At 63.8% G+C, this 20,462-nt stretch overlaps 1 protein-coding gene across 2 annotated transcripts in view; it reads right to left on the bottom strand.

Annotated features, from left to right (window-relative positions):
- IL11RA (interleukin 11 receptor subunit alpha) overlaps positions 1-16,282 on the bottom strand; it is a 90,231-nt gene extending 73,949 nt beyond the window's left edge. For both annotated transcript variants that reach the window (XM_044443940.1, XM_044443942.1), the window contains exon 1: positions 16,183-16,282. The gene's annotated coding sequence lies outside the window, so the exon portion shown is untranslated. The remainder of the gene's footprint in view (positions 1-16,182) is intronic.
- Positions 16,283-20,462: the final 4,180 nt, after the last annotated feature.

Below are 20,462 nucleotides of genomic sequence, written 5' to 3'. Positions count from 1 at the left end.
CACCAGGGCGGCGTTTGCACTGAGCGGCCCGCAGCACCCCATGATCCCCTCTTGCTCTCTCGCTCGCTCGCTCGCTCCCCGCCACCTCAGAGCCCACCAGCCGGCGCGCGAAGTGGGGCTGCTCCACCCATACGCACCCTGCTCTGCCCTTGCTTCCACTGAGCTGCGCTGGCCACACTGGCGCCTGTTCCCCAGCTTGGAGAGAGCTCTTTGGAGCAACTCAGAGTCCCTTCTCGTTTGAACCACCCTGAATAACAAAAGCGCGCACAGTCGAGGCTCTGGTTTTCCTAGTTGCAATGTATGGCTGGGAAAGCTGGACCATAAGGAAGGCTGAGCGCCGAAGGATTGAGGCCTTTGAATTGTGGTGCTGGAGGAGACTCCTGCGAGTCCCTTGGACCGCAAGGCGATCAAACCGGTCAGTCCTGGAGGAGATCAACCCTGACTGCTCTTCAGAAGGCCAGATCCTGAAGAAGAAACTCAAAATCTTTGGCCACCTAATGAGAAGGAAGGACTCCCTGGAGAAGAACAATAGATGGGGTCAAAAGAAGGTGGCGGCAGAGGATGAGGCGGCTGGATGGGGTCACTGGGGCAGTTGGTGTGGGCTTGAGTGGACAGTGGGTATGAGCTTGAGTGGACTCCGGGCAATGGTGGAGGACAGGAAGGCCTGGAGGAATGTGGTCCATGGGGTCGCGATGGGTCGGACACAACTTCACGACTAACAACCACCACCACTAAGCTGGTATGTAGCAGACAGGACACCAAGTCTTGGCATCGGAGTCAGGGTAGGAAAAGCATTCGACCTGGTGGACGAGATCCATGCCTTTTGTCTCAGCTCTGGAGGGACCTTTCCAGTGGACACGGCGAGAGAGAGTCTGTGGACAAGACTGCTGGAAACCCATCGCTTCCCTTTCTGTTCCTTAGTACAAGCAGGGCGCATGAATCGATCCTTCGAATAAAAAGGCCTTTATTTCACTCAGCCAGGTTGTATGTGACAATCATATATTGCAATACACAAAGTTTGCCTACCTCTGAGCCTGTGCCAAATTCCGTTAAACAGGACATCAAATCCAGTCAATTAAAAAGCATTTTCAGATTATCTTGTGCCTGATGTGTCACCCAGGTCTTGCCAGATAAATGAATTATTATTATTATTAATAAATTCATTAATTAGCCTCTTTTCTGCAGAAAAACGCAGAGAGATATGCAAGCACCAGGGGCTGTCGTCGCCTGCACTGGTTCTCAGCGTAGTTCCTCATGCCCTGCTCTGCACACAGCCGGAAGTGGCTCACGCGCGCGAGGCCGGATCGGATCGTCTGGGGGAGCCCCCAGGACTGCAGAAGTGTGCAAACAGCTCGTGGCGATGAGGCAGGCGCCGTGGGAACGCAGCGCTAGCTGTCCCGTGGCAGGGCGGAACGGAGTTCCCTAGAAGAGGGCATGGCCGGCTGGCGCCCCGACGGAAGCGCCCCGTGCTGCGGTATTCCATTGCCAATCCCAGCCACAGCTACTCTGAAGCTCGGTTGTTGCCCGGCGGTGTGGGAGTCGCATTCACGGGTGGACAGCACCTAAAGGCTGCTAGACCGAGGCTCCCAGTTGTTGGCGACAGGGATTGGGGCCCAACCTTTGCAAACGGTCCGAGTCCAAGTGGCCACCCCGCTAGGCCCGGACTGCCTGGGCCCGGGGCAGCAGGGGATCTCGGGCTGAGAGAGAGCTCCTGCCCATTGCCTGGCCCGGCTGCCAGACTGCTCCTGGGACTCCAGTCCCCCCTCAGCAAATGCACCAGCACATAGGAGTAGAAAATCAGGGGAGCAGAAAAGGAGTAGAGCATTAATTGCTTGGCTGAAATAACCTCTGGCAGTGCTTATCCTCAGCCTCACATCCTTACTGCCTAAAACCGTTGGGCATTTATGGAGGGGCAGAAGACGAAAACTGGCTGCTTGGAACCTCCCTGCCCGACAGTCCGGATATCTGCTGTTTGGCATGCCTGAAACCATTGCAAAGAACAAGCGTTTGAGCTTCGCCTGGCACAGAACCCTTCTGGTTTGGATCAGGAAAGCTGCAAACCGAAATACATAAAGTGGAACAACATGTTGAGGGATTCTTTCAAGCTGTAGCTGGGGGCGTTTTATATCAAAAATGAAGGGGGGAGGGAAAGGGGAGGGGGTTTTCCTCTCTTGCTTTCACCAGAAAGTTTGTTTCTGCAATATCTGCACAATTCAAACCCAAGCAAATCATTTATCTTCGCAATAAAATGTTTTATAGCAAACTTTGATGTACGAAGAAGAAAAGGAAAGAAAAATGTTTCCCTGAGGATACCCGGCTTGGCCTTTTTCTGATCAGAGTTCTCCCCAGCCCCCCGGCTTTATTATTAATATACTGGCTTTGGTTACTCTCCTTCTCCAAGATCAAAGAAAGCCACGTGCCTTTTATCCTTTTCTCCATGCGAGAAGCGAAGATGGCCAAAAAACAGCGAAATCGGAGGGCGTCCGCGCAGCAACGGGGCTCCGCAGAGTCAGCCCGCAGTGCCTCCCTGGCTCGGAGCTAGGAAATCCGTGGGCGACCGCGATGGCGAGGCCCCGGCGAGACACAGGGAGGGCCGCACAGCCACCCCCCCCCCCAGAAGGGCCTGGCAGGTGGGGCCACTGCCTCCTCTGGACTCCTGCCTCGTCAGCCCAGCATTGGGGTTCTTGCTCTGTAACAGCCCAGCCACAAAAGGGGATCCACACCCCTGTGCTGTTCCTCGCCGGCCAGTTGGCTGGCCCTACAAAGGCAGACCCTGTGGACTTCCGAGGTTGCCTGCGTGGGGGCCACATCCTCGCTCTGGGCCCTGGCAATGGCGGGTGGAGTCCCCAGAGTAAGGACAGCCGCCTGGGGGCCCGGATGAGCCTGGCACCCAAGCTCCGCACCGAACCCAGAGTACGTGCCCCTCCCCAGTCACTGGGCAGTTCTACAGCCAATCACTCCCAAACAAGTCAAGGAAGTGGTGAAGTTTAAACATGAGGACTAGGAGCATGACAGTGATACTGAGAAGGACAGCATAGCAGTGTCTTACAGGACAGGACCTGGCCACATCTGCTATTTCTTGCCTGTTCGCCCATGTGTGTCTCCACTGCCTTTCTGAGGCTCACAGAGGCCGTTCACAAAAACGTGGAGATAGCAAAGCATAGAAAACAGGCGAGAGAAATACCTCCGGTCATTCAGCTTGCAAGGGCCAGGCCTATGCACGGCCAGAGTGGCCCAGGAAAAGCACAGCCGAGACTGGGGACCAGGGCAGATAAGCAATCATCTCGTCCAAGGATCTGCTAGCCTTTGAAGGCTGTGATGGAGGGGCTCTCCGGTCCCTTGGCTCAGGGTGTGGAGGATAAGACAGTGGGAGATAAGATGCGGGTTCAAAGTCTTTCTGAGGCCAGGAAGAATAGGGCTTAGTGTGGAATTCAATCAAGAGGCAGGGTGGGACGCCAAACAAGGGGAAGGCTTAGCTGAAGATGGGAGAATAAAGAAAACCGCCGTTTTACGAGGAGAGTCACTGATCAGAGGATCTCGGAAGACGGTCCAAACATCTCCGGCCCGCTGCTGCCCAGACATAACGCTGTCTGCCAACAAGCCCCGAGAGCTTAGCCAGCCGATGCCGTTCTGGTCACCCCCTGCCCCCGTGAGCCGGAGGAGGGTGGTGGACAGCCCTGGAAATTACGCTCCCGGTCGTGAAATGGCCCCTGGCAAGAGCGAGCCGGTGAGCCGCCGGCCGAGCGGCAGATCCTGCCTCCTGCCATGACGGCCAGGCAGAGGCAACATGGGCCACCGTTTGGAATCTGCAAAGAATTTTCTTTTCCAGAGGCACAGCTATGTCGCCCCTTTGCCACAAAAACAGCAAAAGGCTAGCAGTGCCACCGGCCACACGCTTTTCCGGTCGAATCCCCACTTCATCCGTGCAGGAAGTGATCTTCTGAGCGGCCGCTCCGCATCCATCGCCACGAGGCGAGGCAGATAGAGCAGAAATACTGCGCTCCGAGTGAGGGAAAGCCAGAAAAAGCTGCCCGTGAGAATTACGCTATTAACAGCAGACACTGACACAGCAGTGAGGAAGGAAGGAAGGAAGGAAGGAAGGAAGGAAGGAAGGAAGGAAGGAGCTCTCTGTGGAATCAGAGCTGGGGCCCCTCCAGCCCGGGGCGGTCGCTCAGCACGGACCAGCAGCCCTGGCGGCACAAGGCTTCCGGCTGGGCTCTCCCCGCCGCTGCGGAGCGAACCGACCGCGCCACGGGCAAAGCGGTGCTCCGCTGCTGAGCTGCGGACCCTCTCCAAATCCCCCCCGGCCCCATCCTTCCCGGGACGGCTGCATCCCGTCAGCGAGTCTCGTGGACTTTGGAGGGCGCCCGGTGGGAGAACTCTGGCCTGCAGTGACGGCATGTCTCTCCCCAGCCCCACCTGGAGGTGCTGCAGGGGATCGAACCCGGGGCCTTCGGCGGGCAAAGCAGGGCTCCGCCACCGGCCTCTTCCTCAGCTGTTGGTGACAACACAGACACCCCGGATGCCAATCAACACATGCCACGCTTTCTTAAGGAAATGTTTGAGCCCTTGGCACAGGCAAGCTGGCAAATTCCGCTGGCCCAGTTCGGATCTGATCTGGTGGTTCTTTTTTCAGTTTTTAGATGGTCCACCTGAGTAGCGGCCGAAAATGCAGGATGTGACTGCAGAAATGAGTAGGAGGCCTTCCTTACAGAAACATGGAAACAGAGCGAGTCAGAAGGGACCTCCTGAGCCATCGAATCTGACCCCCGGCTCCAGCCAGCTCCCCTCCTGACATGGCTACCTTGGGTGGGAGTCGGGGAGAACAGATTGAGAAGCAGGGAGAAGAGGCAAGATGTTGCGCAGGACTTTGGTCAGGAGCTGTCACTGACAGAAACCGGGTGTGTCTAGCAGAGGGTGGACAGCTGGGCCCGTGGGCAACACGTGGGCCCCCTCCACTCCCGAAAAGTTGCTTTTTCTAAGCAAATGACTGCTACTGGTTGCCCAAAGGGTTAAGACCAGCCTGTCTGCAATGGACTCCATTTCTAAAAAGAAATCAGTCCTTCGATCACGGCCAGGAAGAGCTGGGGATGTTCTTCCCTGGAGCTCACGGCTGAGCCGGCAGAGCACACTCTCGCTTGCACGGCCGGCCGGCCCCGGATGCTCTGCTGCTGCCGTGCGATTTCAACCCGCGGATGCAGCCGAACGCCTGCCCACCGAGCTCCCTGGAAACCTCAGCAGGAGAGTGGAACGCAGTCCGATCAACATTTTCCTTGGTGATTTGCGGCAGCGCACGCCTGGGAGGGGTGGCTAATACCCTGGAAGAGCGCCAGACGACGCACGATTATTTTGACAGGTCGGAGCGCTGGGCTGAAAGCGACAGAGTGGGGTTCAGGAGGGGCGAGTGCCAAGCCCCGCACCGCGGAAAAAGGACCCAGAGATGGGGGGCGCGTGGCTCCCCAAACGGCGAGCAGCGGGATCTTGGAGCCGCCCTAGATCTCAAGCGGCGCTCGGCTGTGGCACGGTGGCTGCCAAAAGGGCAGGCGCTGGTTTAGGCTGCACTGGCAGGAACATCCGGGCGGCAGGTGGCGCAGGGGTTTAAGCCGCTGGGCCGCTGGGCTGGGCGATCGAAAGGTCGCAGGTTCGAATCCGCACAGCGGGGGGAGCTCCCGTTGCTCCGTCCCAGCTCCTGCCCACCTTGCAGGTCGAAAGCATGCAAATGCAAGCAGGTAAAAAGGCGCCACTTCGGTGGGCAGGTAGCAGCGTTCCGTGCACCTCGGTGTTCAGTCATGCCGGCCACACGACCACGGAGACCATCTGCGGACAAGCGCTGGCTCCCTCGGCCAGGAAACGGAGATGCGCACCGCCCCTGAGAGTCAGGCATGGCTGGGCTTAATGTCAACGGGAAACCTTTACCTTTACCTTTACCTAACAGGAACATCACTTCCAAATCATGCGGAGTTCCAGTTCCCCTTGGCTCAGCACTGGTTGGTCCTCATCCAGAGGACTGTGTCTAATACTGGGCACCACAGTTGAAGGAAGATGCAGGTGAACTGGAAAGGGTTCAGAGGAGGCGACAAGGACGGTCGGGGGAATGGACACAAGGCCCTGTGAGTCAAGATGGAAAAAGCCGGGCCCGTTTAGCCTCGAGAAGAGAAGCCTGAGGGGAGAAAGGCCAGCCTTCGGCAAGTACTTCAAAGGCTGTCCTAGAGAGGAAGGCCAGGATCTCTTCTCCATCATCCCAGAGAGAAGGACACGGAATAATGGGCCCGAGTGGCAGGAAGCCCAGTTCTGGCTAGATATCAGGAAACCTTTCCTGACCATCGGAGCAGTGCAGCAATGGAATCCATGACCCAGGGAGGCGGTGGGCTCTCCCGCCCTGGAGGCATTCAAGGTGCGGCTGGGCAGCGTCGGAGAGCGGCAGTCTAACTGGGCGTCCTGCCCTGGGCAGGGGGTCGGATGCGATGGCCCTCTGGCCCCTTCCAGCTGGACTGTTCCGTGATCTCTGCCAATAGCTCCTTGGAAGGGCACTGTGACAAAGACCGCCATGGCTGGGTTTCCATGGGAATTCTCTGCGTGGGATTACGGCATCCCTGCCCGTGGCCAAAGGATGCAGGGGGGATGCAATCGGACCCAGCAATCCCCTGCAAGAACCGAGAGGCCTGCCTGGGCTGCAAACTCAGCTGTTGTCGTGTGGCTTCCGCAGAGCCCTTTCTTGGCTCCCACAAAACATCGGCCTGAGGGATTCGTGTAATGTTTCTTTCATTGGGTACCTTAAAATGGCAAACCGCCTTGGCCGCCCCGGCAGGATAGGACTGCGCCGGAAGAAAGTCCCACGGGGTCAGGGTCTCTGTGGGCAGAAGTGGGCTCCTTGGGGGGCCTGCACCCCTCAAGTCCCTGCTGGGAGGGCTGGGCCAGCATCACTTCTGGGGGTGGATCAGGCCCCAAATCCCAGGCCCTGGTTGCAACTGACCAAAACATGCCGCTGGCGTAACCACAACCCCCTCAGTTCCCCCTGTGCCTCTGCTGCTTCCTTGTGCCTGTAAAGGCACAAATTGTAAGCCCCTCGGGGGCAGAGGCCTGCCCAGGCTGTGCTTCACAAAGTGCCCAGTGCAGCTGCTCCCTCCCTTGAGCCCCGGCACCCACCCAGCTGGGAACTGGCAGCGCGCTGACGGCTCGCTCCACGCTTCCGCCTTGGCTGTCCCGCCTGCGAAGCGTCCCTGAAGGGGGCCGAGGAGGGGCTGGACCTGTGGCGGGGCTGGAGGGCCGCCACCAGCCAGGGCAGCCTGGTGCCTCCCAGCCACACTGAGCGCAGCCCGCGGGCCGGAGGCAAGCGCTGCGGCCCAAGCAGCCTGGAGAAGCCCGGGGGAGCCACCCGAGCCGGAGGGAGAGGCGCTCTCGTTTGTGCAAGGCGGTTTCCCACGATTCCCTGGAAAGTCACGACAGGCAGGGCCAGGACGATTCCCCAGGCTTGCCGTCCTGCTCCTTGGGTGGGGAGCCGGCAGCAAACCCAGCTGGAAGAATCCCTGCGGCACCCGAGAAAGCCATGCTGGACGTCTCTGCCCAGCTCAAGTCGCCACCGCAAAGTGCGGAATTCCCTTGGAAGTCGCAAGCGGCCCGGCAGTGCGGTGCACAGGTTGCTGGTGGGGGTGTCATTCCTCCCCGGTGGAGCTGGTGACGCATGGCTTTCCAGGCCCAAGGGGCCTCCCTGCCCACCCCCCACAAGAGCTCATTCTGGGGAAGCGCTCAGCCGTGGCCTGAAACCCGGAGAGGCCGGAGAAAGCCCTCCTCGCCCGCCTCAGACCACATCAGGCTGCCGGCCCCGGGAGGAGGCGAGTGCATTCCTGGCATGGGACGCGCTCCTTCGGAGCCCTGGAAAGTCATCCTGCCATCAGGAAGAATTTCTGTGCAGATGCCACAGAAGGCCTGGGCCACGGGCGGCGGGAAAACCTCCAAAAGAGGAACAGCTGCAGCTGCAGCACACTGCAGCTTTTCATCGCGCGTTGCATTTTTATCGCCAACCAAAGCAGCTCAGGACCCTTGAAATGGCCCCTCCTGCAGCGCCCGCCTCCCCAGGAGTCCTGGGACGCAGGCCGAGGCAAGACGCTCCGACGCACCCAAGGCCCTCGGCGAGTCCGCGGCTGAGCAAGGACACAAGCCGGGCCTCCTCGGCACCGTGCCCGCACACGGATCTCCGAAGCCCAGCCCTCGAGCGCCGGCACTCGCTCCCTCCATAAAAGGCACAAGCCTCCATCTGTACTTCTAAACAAAGGTTTAGTGCAGCAGCCCCAAAGAAGCAAGCGCGGACGCTGGGTAAACCGTGGCACAACCCAAAAGGGAACGCAGGCGCGCTGCCGGCAAGAAAAAGAAGCAGGGCTCTGTTCGGCCCTCCCGCCGGCCGATCGAGCGTTTCACGCTTGACAGCTCCGCTGGAATCCTGACCTGCATTCCACAGCATTCCCAGGGAAAGAGGCTGCCCTGCGAGTGGAAGTCCAGGCCTGAGCAGCGCACAGAACAGCAGTCTGTGCGAGGTCGCACACCCCACGCTTGCAAGCACAAGAGGACGGGAGGATGGGCATCTGCAGCCCGACCTGAGGCTGGGGGCTTCCCGGCCCCACGTGCGGGGCTGCCCGATGAGCCGAATCCCCAGGAACAGTCGCCTGTGGGCGTTCTGACGAAAAGAGTGCCTCTCCCCCCATGAGATGCAAGCTCAAGGGTTCTTCTTCGTGGTGTGCTGTGCAGAGGCTGCAAGACCGGGCTGCAGCTCAGGAGGCGCCTGGCTTGAGCCGTGGGCTCGTTTGGTGGTCTCCAGCAAGCCTGAGCCCCTCTGACCGCAAGCCGGCCCTCTGCCGCTCGGAGGGACCAGGAAGTGGGTGTGAGAGACCCCCAGAGTGCTGCAAGATGCCAGTTTTAAAATGCACACAAACTGCTTCGAGCACTTACAAGGACAAAGCAACCGCCAGGTATTGTTACTAAAGGCGCCGGATGGGCCAAAGCAGCGGCAGAAATCCATGCGGCAACATGGGCAAAACAGACGACCGACTGACTGCGCAGACAAACAACTTCGGCATCTGTGTGGAGCATATTTTCGCTCTCAATGTGCCATCCTTTCTTTATAACGAATTCCAGATGGGGAGCAGCCATGAAGAAAAAACAGCCAAGAGTCTTTTGGCCACTGAAAACCAGCAAATGCGCTGTGACAGAAGCCTTTGTGGAGACCCACTGAGGGAGAACTCTGCCCCCAGGGGCTCCCCTCCACCTTCCAGTCCATTGTGCATCTTTCAGGTTCCTGGAGAAACCCGATTTGCCCTGCCGGGTGCTCTGCTCGCATCTGTGTTTGTGTGTGTGTGTGTGGGGGGAATGAATCCCTTAGCCGGCTGATGGAGCCCTGGAGGGATTTCGTGGTGCTTCTTTTGGGAGGGGGCCTCTGCGGAGAGCTGGTGTGCCCACATGAACACGCCTCCATGCCCCGGCTTCATGCCGGCCCCTCCAAGCGCCGCCGGATCTGACGAACACTATCCGTGATGCGCGGCTGCAGCATCCCTCTCGCCCTTCAGATCCTCCCCCCACTGCCACCCCCCCCAGGACGGCTCCCTCGCCCCCTCCACGAAGTGCCAGGCGTGCTGTTGGCCATCCAGGAATGAGGACAGGGCCCGACGGGGGAGGGGTGCAGCAGGGATGGGGGGGGGGCCTGCTGCAGCGGCCCAGCCTCCTCGCACGCTGGCCGTCCCCGCTGACCCACTCGTTCCTGCCAGAAGGCATCTTGGGAACCGGATTAATCCCAGCCCCCACCCCATCACTGCGAGATCCCATCACGCGGGTGGGCGGGGAGCGTCACTGGGGGGTCAGAGACCAGCTGGGGTGGGGGCTGGTGCTGGCCCCACACGGGAGCATGCCAGGGCCAGGCCTCTTTCCCAGGCACCGCCCCACGGAACCCGAAACACGCAGTGCAGCGCCCCCCCACCCCCCCGCACGCAGCCTTTCCTGAAGGCGACCTGGGCTGCCGGGATCAAACGCCACCGAGGACTGGGGGGAAGCAGTGGCAACACGGCCCATCGTCCAGGTGACCCCGGCTGCTTCCCAGCTCGAGTCCCAGGAAGCACCGCTGGGCAAGCAGGCAGGCACCCCGATTTGGCCCCGGCACCAGGCTTCCCAGGAAGGCGGAGGTGCAAGAGTGGGGGTCCAGGCCAGCCCCCAGCCCTCTCGCTCGGAGGAGGAGCCGGCAGAGCACGCAGACCCCTTCCGGGCCTTGCTGAGGATGATCTGCCCCATGTGCCGGCGCAAGCGCAGGAGAGCAGCTTCTGGCCAGGTTTTATCTTCTCAGAGCACTAGTGAACAAAGGGCAGCGCTTCAGAGCAGGCAGGTCATTCCTCTTGACTTAACAGCAGACAAACGGCTTCCCTCGCGTGCGTTCCAGCCCAAGTGCGGAGCGAGCGCTCGCTCTAGCGGAGGACCGGCTCGTTCCGGCAGCGCCCCTCTGCGGGGCATCCTGTGTACATGCAAGGATCGCCGTAGGCGAGCCCTGGTGGGCTGCAGCGAATGCAACATTTCCGAACGTCCCCACCACGACACACACACAGCAAACCACCCACAACCCTCAAGCAGCCCCGGGTGCTCGTTAACCTCGCCCTGGCTGGGTCTGGGCACCGTGGCCACCAGCCGCCACCGCCTGAATGCCAGCAAGGAGCACAGCGTGTGCCGCGGCCTCAGGCAAGCGGAGGAGGACCACACTCGCTGCGCAAACAGGGCCAGGGCCAGGGCCCCCCCGGCCCCGTACAGGCAGGGGCAAAGGAGTACTGTTAGCCCTGGAGGCGAAGCGGACTGCCACCAAGGCAAAGCCCTCAGTGTCAGACCTCTGCTTATGTCCCGGAAAAACTCAAACAGCCATTTAATAGCAGCCCAGTCGGGAACCAAACGCGCTGAGCCGCCAGCCCGCACTTCCTCGACTGCATCACGCGAGTCTGAGCAAGGCAAAGGACGGGGCTGGGACCAACGACGTGCCTCGAGGCCCGATCCATCCATCCCTGCCCCTGCCTGCTGCAGCCTCCGGGAGAACAGCCCCTGCCTGCTGCAGCCATCCAAGCCGGAAGTTTTGCGAGGCTCCGCGTCTCTCTCGCGACTGCCACAACCGCTCCCGCAGGATGTGCTCTGCCGCAGACACGGCTCAGTGCGCATCTCTGCACACAGTGCATCCTTTGGCGTGCGCCCAGGTGCAAGACCCACGAATGCGACACGTGCACACGGGTGCCACAGGCAGATGCCCCCGTCCCAGGGCCTCAGCCCTCTCCTGGCGGACACCCGCGGGTGGGGCTGCCTTGCCACTGCTGCAGGATGCGCGGAACGGGCCTCAAAACCCTCTCCGGAGTCCCCACTCGCGGCTGCCCTGGGAAGAGGCACCCCGCTGCGCCGTCCCGGGTGCAGAACTTCGTTAATTAGCCGTGGCGCAAGGAGAGTGGCGTTCCGTTCAGAGAAGCAGGGCTCTCGCGGCCCGGAAGGCAGCGCCCGCCTTCGCAGCTCTGGCTCTCGACCCGCTCAATCCCCGACAGCTTGCAGCCATTTAAAATCTCGCTGAGTAAATAAACCTGCCTGAGGCTGGCTGCCCTCCAGGGAAAGCAGGGGAGGGAGCCGGAGTGCCCCCGCGTTGCCCTGGGGCTCTGGTGGCCGCCAGCCCCACCACTGGCTGCCCCTCAGGCAGCTCCCCAAATGCAGCCACGATCCTCGGCAAAGGCGCCGTCTGAGTTGAGACGCGGTGGTGGGGAGGGCCAGCCATGCATCGGCCTGGGGAGGGGGGCCGCTCGATCGCAACACTTCCTCCCCCTCACGCCCCGCTTTTCTTCTAAGCAACTCCGGCGAGCAGGCCTCACGTCCTGCACCCCACTTTGCCTGCGCGCCAGCCCTGCCTGGGGGGTTGGGCTGGGGGCAGTGGCTCGCCACAAGCCCCCGTGGGCTTCCTGGCTCCCAGGGAGACGGGAGCCCGGCTCTCCCCAGCGCCGGCTCGGTGCTCCGTCCGATCCGCGGCATGAGATGCCGGTGCACCGGGCCGCCACTCCCCAGCCACTGGCCGCTCTGGGCTTGCAGCTCTCCGGGGGGGGGGGGGGCAGCAGGCCGCAGGAGCACGCGAGTCAGAGTAGCTGGCAGCAGCTCACAGAGACCGTGGCAGGACAGGGTGGTCACCCAGCATGGACGGTCAAGCCCAGGAGGAGCCGCTGGAAAGGAATCCCCAAGCCCCCTGCCCTCCTCCCCACCCGCCTGGGGATCCTGGGTGGGTGGGCAAGGCAGCACCCCCTTGTGGCAGTCACAGGAACCACCGCAGGGGCATCGGATGGGAATGTGGAAGCTGCGGTCAACACCCAGCAGCACTCTCTCAGCCTCAACTCCCCTCTGTGAAATGGAGCCAACCGTGCCCGACCCGAGTGAAGGCCTGTCAGATGCGAGAAGCTCGCAAGGCAAGCTGCAGTTGGAAAGTGCTCTGGTGTGGCTTGGCTCATTTACTGGAGCCCTCTGCAGATGTATCGCTTTACTTGCTCTGTGGGATGAGGACGACGCGGTCCTGGACGAAGGGGCCGGACCTGGTGAGCTTGTGGTGCCCTTCGCCTGGAGCCCTCGACAGGGGCAGACAAGCTGCGGCCCCTCAGCCACATTGGAGCACAACTCCCATCACGGTTGAGGAGTGTGGGTCCCGCATCCACCCCTTGCGGGATCTGGCAGTGCCACCTTGCCGTCCTCGCTCGAAGGACGGGGACATGGCGTGCTGCCAGACACGTGGGCCGCCCGCGAGCCAAGGTGGCCGGCCTTCCGATAAGCCGTGGGCCACAAAGGGGAAGCTCGCGCTGCTTCCAAGATGATCTGTGCGCAGGGACGGAGCCGGCTGAGTCACCGCTCGCTCGGCCTCTCATTCACGCATTGATTCATTCATGCTTCATCTTCATCCGAGAGGCTGGAGGAGCCCAGGGCTGCTTCCCCCGCCGGCCCGCCCCCCGCTCCGGCTGCCAGCACCAGATCTGCCTGCAGCGGAGGGAAGGTTGCTCTGGGCTCCCAGCTCTCCAGCCCCACCCCGGACTTTCCCATGAGCAGGAGGCGCTGGCAGGCTGCGAGGCCATCTCCAAGCGGAGCCACGGCGAGACAGGCCACCTCCCCGAGCCTCGGCTAGCCTAGAGGCCTCTTAGCAGCCCCCCCACACTCCGAGTGGCCCGCCAGCTCGAGCTCCCCACCCAACCCGCCACCCTCTCTCCTTCCTGTCCATCAAATCACACCGCTTGCTGGCTCGTTCTGTGACCACATGGCCACATGCTGCCCCACAGCCAGGGCCCCCGACATCTCCCCAGAGGGTGCCCAGGCTGGAGCCCATGGCCGGCCGGCAGGAAGGCAGGCAAGCAGCATCCCCCACAGCAAGCCCCAGGCGGCTGCTGGCGGGCAGGGAAGCCAGCCGGGCTGCATTTGCCCCCGACCCTCAGAAGCTGCTCGAGGCACACGTGCACCCGCCCGCTGTGATTCACACCGGCGTTCCCGCTCAGGCCCGGAGGGAACACAGGCAGCCTTCTGGCCGGGAGCTGGGGAAGCTTTCGGCTCACGGCTAATCGGTGAGACAGCCGAGCGAGCAAGCGCACGAGGGAAAAACTGCGCCCCGAGCCAAGAACCAGAGCTGGAGAGCTGGAAACTTCACACTTCCGTGAGCGAGTTTGGCTGGTTCTAACAAAGGCATTGCTCAACTACGGACTGGCAACATGCCTAGGAAATTCCCTCTGGGAGCCGGGAATGGGCTGCAAGGGCCGTGGGGCGGCTCATGCCACCCCCACAGCAACCCAGCAAAGCAAGACCTTTGCCCCCCCCCAGATGTCTGATGCTTGATGACTGTGAGAAGGAAAGGTCACAAGTCCGCCGGACAGCCTGCTCAAGAAGGAGCGGGGCCCTGCCCGCCTTCAAGGGAGGCCGAAGCACATCGTGAGCGGAGAAGTTATTGAGAGCAAATCTTGGACAGTGCTTCTAGGGCCCTGTGCTGACCTTCCCCAAGCCAGTGCCCTCCAGATGAGCTGGACGCTGACACATGAAGTCCGCAGCGTTTCCCCTTCTGTGCAGCAGGGAGAGATCCGTCCAGGGCTTCGTGGCTTGGCCACCCCGAACACAACACTGAGCAGAGTGAGTCCCCGGACTTCCCATGCTGAGGATGAAGGAAAACTGGGCCCTGAAGGAGCGTTCCTGCGCGGAGCCCGGCCGGGGGCAACGGAATTTCCCAGACCCAAGTGGGTCCTTGGGCGCTGGACCTGAAGGAGGACCATCTACCCCCACGCGGCTGCTCCTGCCCTGCACAGCCGGCACTGCTGAAATTCATTTCAGGCAGCTGATAAACATCGTGTTCTCCCTCGCTCTGCAAATCTCTTACAGGAGAGCCGCTTGTAAACATCCCCCGTGCAGCGGAGAGGCAGCGGGCTGCAGGAAGCAAACAAGCAAAGCCGCCCTCGCCAGGCCCAAACGCCCCTGCCGCTCTCCAGGCACCCTCCCCTCGCAGGCCGAGGAAGGCCGTGCGCAGCCCTGCCGCTCGAAGGCCAGAGACTGGGGGCAGGGCGGGGGAGGCCTTCTGAATCGCCCTCACCCCGCAACCCCACAAGTGCACGGGGCACTCAAAGCTTGCAGCCTGGAACACGACGGAACGGAAGGGAAGGGATCGGACAGACGCTGTTGCCCCCATGGGAGCCCACCAGCATCCCAGGCGCCTGCTTGTGAGCCCTGCCCTGACGCAGCAGCTTGTCACACGGATGCCTCGCTCCTTCCTGCTTCCAGGGCCGTTCCAGCGGAGCGCCTCTTGCAGGAGCATCCCGCACGCTCCGAGTGTGCGAAGCAGCACTGCTTTGGAGGCAAGCGGCCCTGCTGAGGCCTGGGCTGTCTGTGGCCCTGCTGCAGCCACTGCTCGGGAAGAGGCTGGGCAGGTGGGCGATGGACAAGCGAGCCCCCCCCCCCCAGCCACGAGGGCCGCACACTCAGAAGGCACCGCCTGGCTTGCCCGGGGCGGATCGCGGGGTCTTCCATCCACGTGCCCAGCAGAGCTCTGCCGGTGCGCATGCTTTGACGGAGAGAGCGAGAGAATCTAAATATCCGTGCCCACAAAGTTTACCTTCCCATCACAGGAGCAACTGACAGGCATCCCCCAGTTCCAGGAGGCAGCGCGAGCGGGAGGGGAAGGAATGCTTGAAATGTGCAGCTGCTCGCCACCCCCCCCATCGCACCAAGGCCCCATCACTGGCTGGCTGAGCCAAGGGGGCCCCGCCCCGCCCCTCCCCCTCCCCCCCCCCCCCCCCGCCTGCCTGGCACTTTACGGGCAGCAAGCTGCCTGCCTCTCTCTGGCAATAAAAGTTGCCTCTGCAGCTGCGGAGCCGGAGGGGGCGGAGAGGCGCGGGAGCGATGGCGGCTTGATCGCCAAGGGCGGCCGCGGCGCAGGGCCGGGCCGGGCTTGCGGCGCCCTGGGCCCTCTGGGTGCGGGAGGGCGAGCGGGGGCGAGCCCCCCATGTGCTGCCGCAGGAGGGACCGGGGCTCCCCCCCCCCGCGACGGCCAGCCCGGAGGAGCTGCTTTGATTAGCAGCGTCTGGCTGGCTGGCTGGCGCTCCAGCCCGTGAAAGGCAACGCCAGGCAAACGAGCCCGCGCTCCGCTCAGCTCCACGCCGGCCAGGCCGCCGCGCCGGACTGCAGAGCGGCTGGAGGGCTGGGCTGGCGCCCGGGGCCCAGTCCCGCTCGGCCGCCAAGCCCCCCGGCTGACTCGGGAGCGGGCGCGGAGTCTCAGCCTGGCCTACCTCGCCAGGTTGCTGGGAAGATGCGAGCTCTGCCACCTTGAGCTTCTTGAGCGAGGGGAGCGAGCAAGATGCAAATGTACACGAAAAGTTGCCATTTTCCCGCACCCCAAAAGCCCAGGCGACACGACTCGGAAAAGACGGGGGGCGACGCTTCCCCGGCGAAAAGAAGGGGGCTGGCGGTCCCAGGCGCTCGAGGGGGAAAGGGAAGGCGAGAGCTGGTCTGGGGAGGGGGCCCCTCGGAAAGGCAGCCGCTCCACAGGGGCAGGGCTTCTTTCGGGTCGCGCCGCTGCAGCTGGCGCACGGTAGAGGGGCCCGAAAGGCCGGCGTGCCCGGGGCTGCCGGCGCGGCGCGTTCCGCGGAGGCTCCGGCGCGCGCCCCTCCCCGCCCGTCGGGCTCTTACCTCCTCCGCGGGCTCCGGGGCGGGAGCTGCCGCGGCAGCCCGAGCGCGCGGGCGGCGCGTCCCGGTCCCGCGCTCGCCGCCTCCGCCGCCTCGCCTGGCCGCTGCGTCCCGGCGGTGCCGGACGGGCACCCAGCCGCTCCGCTCCGCTCGCTCTCGGCCGCCCGCCCGCCCGCCGCGCGTACACGACGCTCTTGCCGCCGGCAATCCGAGCCGCGGGGCCGTTCCCGGCCGGGGGAGAGGCCGGGGCCGGGCCGGCCGAGGGAGGCGGGGAAGGGCCGGCCGCGCCGCCGCCGCCGCCCTCCAGGCGCGACCTTCCCTCGCCCTGCCCGGCCGGGCGCGGGGCCAGGCGGCACCCGCGGTACGGCGCGGCGCATGTTCGGCCGGGCGCGGAGCGCGATCCTCCGCGCGCGGCGACTCCCGCGTGCTCGGGGACCTTCCCACGCACCCTGACGCGGAGGGAGCTCCGGCGAACGGGCCACGGGAGAGGCTTACAGCCGAGGAAACTGCCCAGACGCCGCTGCCAACGCGGACTGAGCCGGCCAAGCGAGGCCGTTCGGCCCGCGGCTCTGGACAGGACACGCGTGCGAAGTCTCGTCTGAAGGGGCGCGGGGGCGCTCCTGGAAACGGGACATGGAGGGCGATTCTAGCCAAAGAGGGAAGCCGGGCGGCGGCTCGCTGGACCCTCGCCCTTTCTATGCCCGCCAGCCTGTGAGGACGCCTTGCGGCTACAAGACCCTCCCACGCGACCCCCAGCCGGGCTCCTGGGCAAGCCCCGGCGGCAGCGAGGGCGTCTGGGCACCGGCCGGACTCCCCGAGGGCCAGGTGCAGTCCCCATGGCTCTGGGGCAGATGCTTCCTTTTTTACAACCAGGCGTGTGCAGGAGAACTTCCTGGAGACCCCCCCCCCCGCGCACACACCCACCGCCTTGCGGTCCCCAGCCCCAAGAGTGGAGAAGAACCTGTGGCCGGAGCGTGCACCCAGTCCAGCCCCCAAGCAGGACAGGCGTGAGGCCGCCCCTTCCTGCCCACGCCCCCCCAGCGACGGGTGTCCCGAGGCCCCCGCGGTTCCTCCATGAGGAGCTCTGGGCACCCGCGGGGCAGCAGCCCCTGCTTTTCTGCCAGCCCCTTAAAGCGTGGCTCCTCAGACGAGGGCCTGCGGCCGGATCCGGCCCTCCGTGCCCGTTGACCTGGCCGCCGTGGAGGTTTTGGACTCGTGCGTGCGTGCGCTTGGCGAGGCAAAGGATCTCCTTGCGAGCAAGACGCCGTCTCCCCATGTGGCGGCTTGCTCGTAAGGAGACCGTTTTGGACTCGCTCGGGGAAAGCGACCTCCGTGGGTGCCCACCCCTGCCTTGCCACACACACGCCCCCCCCATCCCAGCCCGGCCTGCTCCCCCCGCCCACACCGCCTGGGTGGCCAGTGCCCCTTGCCAGCACCTTTCAATTGGCCCCCTGTTCAAAAAGTTTGAGGACCCCTGCCTGAGAGCCTCCGAGGCCCTGACCCTGCGCCCCCTCATCTGGGCGGCCGCAGGGCCCGAGCGCTGGCGGGACGTGCCGGGGCCTCCCCAGGCCTTCTGCCTGAGCTGCAAAGGCTTTTCCAGTGCCGGTTCGTGGTCGGAAGGGGGGTGTGGATCAGCCACGAAGCCCTGCTGCCTCTTGGCAGAAGAGGCCCAAGACCACGACAGAGGGCAGGATTGTGCCTGGCATGGCGACGGGGGGGGCGCTTTTCTCCCTTCCTGCAAGAACTAGGGGGTCGCCCCGTGGAGCCGGCTGTGGGGCCGATCAGAGGAGGGCCCTCTGCACGGCGCAGAATCTACTCCCAGGAGGGAACACGCAGGTTCCCGGAGAAGGTCCTCGTGGCTGCGGATCCCAGCCACGGATTTGCTTCCTCCCGAGTGCAAGCGGGTGCAGCAGCTGCTGGGGAGCATGGGTTGCGGGTGCAGCTGTGCTCCTCTTGTGCTTGGGGAGCCACTGAGCAGCCGGCCTGGCATTCATATGAGAGCCCTTGGCCGGCGCGCTGAGGGGTCTTTCCCGAGCACCATCCCGCTGGGATCCCAGGCCCAGGGGCTGTGCCGCGGCAAGCACTGCAGAAGAGCGGGGCAGGGGCCGCGCAGGGCCTGCCCTCTCCCAGGACCTTCCCGTAACAGGGCCGGTTCCCCAGAAGGGTGGGGGAGTCACCGGGTTGCACATTCGGATATTTTACCCGCTAATGATTTGTGGGGAATTGACTTACTGCTTCTGCAGGTTCTTGGAAGCTATAAATAGCCTCGCTCCGCCTGTGGAAACTCGTGTCCGGCTTGTTGAATTTTCCATGGGGGAAGCGACTGGTGCCAGCTCCACCTCCACGGCCGGAGCCCAGGGCCGAGCACTGAGGAAGGCTTTCTCCGGCGGTGCCTGGCAGAGCTGTGCTTCCCGGGGCAATCTCGGCATGCCAGGGCCCTGCTTTGCACGAGGAAGGCCCGGATTCCACCCCCGGCATTCGGGGCGGGGGGGGGGGGCAGGAAGGCCTCCTGCTGAACCTGCTGGGTGGTGGTGATGTGGGAAGGCTGCCTTTCCTGCCAGGGTGCTGGGGAAGACCCCCTCCCCTGCTAGCCCCATCCCTTGTGGGGCATTCGGACGCCACGCTGGCTGCCCCGGCATCTGCTCGTAGAAGGCGCCCCCGGGCGGTGGGTCACTTCTGGGGCAGGCAGCACCTCCCCCTGCCCCGCTTTCCTGCTCCTTCCCTCACAAGCGGGGCAGCTTTGTTGGTGCGTCTGTTACTGCCCCCCGGGGCCGGGACCTGCTGCGGCCAGGTGTGCGTACGTACATGACTCCAGTGCCCTTATGCCCTGCCCTGAGTCTAGCAACACTTCCCTCCTCTTCCTCTGCCATCTCCCCTTCTAGACTGTAAGCCTCTTGGGGCAGGGATCTGGGGAATGGTACACTATAAAGCATATAAAAGGCCTCACTCTAGACCTGGTTTTCTCGACCGGATGGGAAGCTGGAGATCTGGGAGTGGAGGGGTTAATACGAACTGTCTCTGAGGTTCAGGCTTCCCCCTCTGCAAGGGAGGGCCACCCTGGGGAGGGGAGGGTTTCCAGAGGCCTCTGGGGGGCGTCTCTGGCTGGGATGCCTGGCCTTCCCTGGGAAGCTTGGCTCACCCTGTGGGATATGGAGCTGCCCTGGGCGGGAGGCATGGAGGGCCGGCAAGCCCCCTCCCCCTGCACGCAGCCCAGACGGCTCCCTGGCACACGCTGGAACTGGGGATGATGAAATGGGAGGGAGGCTGGCTGGAGCGCCGACGGAAAACTTGTGATGACTGACCAGGCCAGCTGGGCGCTCATGGCCGAGCCCACGCCGTGGGCGCTTCTGCCAGGATCACGTCATCTCCGTGCTGCCCAGCGGAGCTTCTCCGAGTGGTTCGTGGCCCCCTAGGACCTGGGCCTGGAGAGAAACGGTGGGGCCTCGGTGGCCGCCGGGAGGAATTCGCACGGCACTTCGAGGCCAGTCGCTTGGATGCGTGGCCAGTTGGACTCCGTGGTGGGGCAGCATTTGAGGGAGGCGACTCGAGAGCTGGCAAGGGTCAGAGCAGCAGGGCATGCAGGCCCAGACTCCCCTACGACAGAAGGGCCCCCTGGATCGGACCCCGTGGCTGGCGCAGCCCTTGGCGGAGGCGTCCAGAGCCCCCCGCCCCAAGGCCGCTGGGTGGGTGCGAGGATGCGGGCGAGGTGCTCGGATCAGTCCGGCCCGCTTCCACATGCGCGACCCTTGCGCGCCTTGGCGGGTCACACGAGGGGGTGCAGGAGGCTGTGGGTGCCCCGCCGGGAGAGGGAGTGGTCCAGCCTCGCCGAGAGGCCGCTCTGGACGGAGGCGAACCTGGAGCCGGAGGAGGTCAATCGCCGCCGGCCTGTGGCCAGCAGCCCCTCTCTGGGCAGGGGAGCAGCTGGGCAGCCCCGGCCCTCCTGGACGAACCGGACACCTGGGTCCCGTCAGCGGGGCCTCGGGCCTGGGCTGCCTCGGTCGCCCTGCGGCTGCGCCTCTGCCGGGTGGCCCGCCCGGCTCTCGATCCCTGGCCCGCGGCGGCATCCCCTGGACAGGCCGGCTGGGAGGGGGCCGGAGGCAGTGCGGTGCAGCGGTGCTGCTCCTGCTCGCCCGGCTGAGGCCAGAGGCGGTGCTGGGGGATCGTGGCCCTGCAGGCATGCGCTGGGGCCTGCAGGGCTTCCTCCTACCCCCATGCTGTTCCACCTCTGCTGAAACTGCTGGGAGAGGAATCGGAGGTGAGGGAGGAGATGTCGCCGCTGTGCT

The sequence above is a fragment of the Varanus komodoensis genome, unplaced genomic scaffold (genome assembly GCF_004798865.1).
Source record: "Varanus komodoensis strain SLA01 unplaced genomic scaffold, ASM479886v1 scaffold43, whole genome shotgun sequence".
Lineage (NCBI taxonomy): Eukaryota > Metazoa > Chordata > Lepidosauria > Squamata > Varanidae > Varanus > Varanus komodoensis.
Note: the sequence above shows the minus strand (reverse complement) of the source record. Positions and strands in the feature narration are given on the sequence as shown.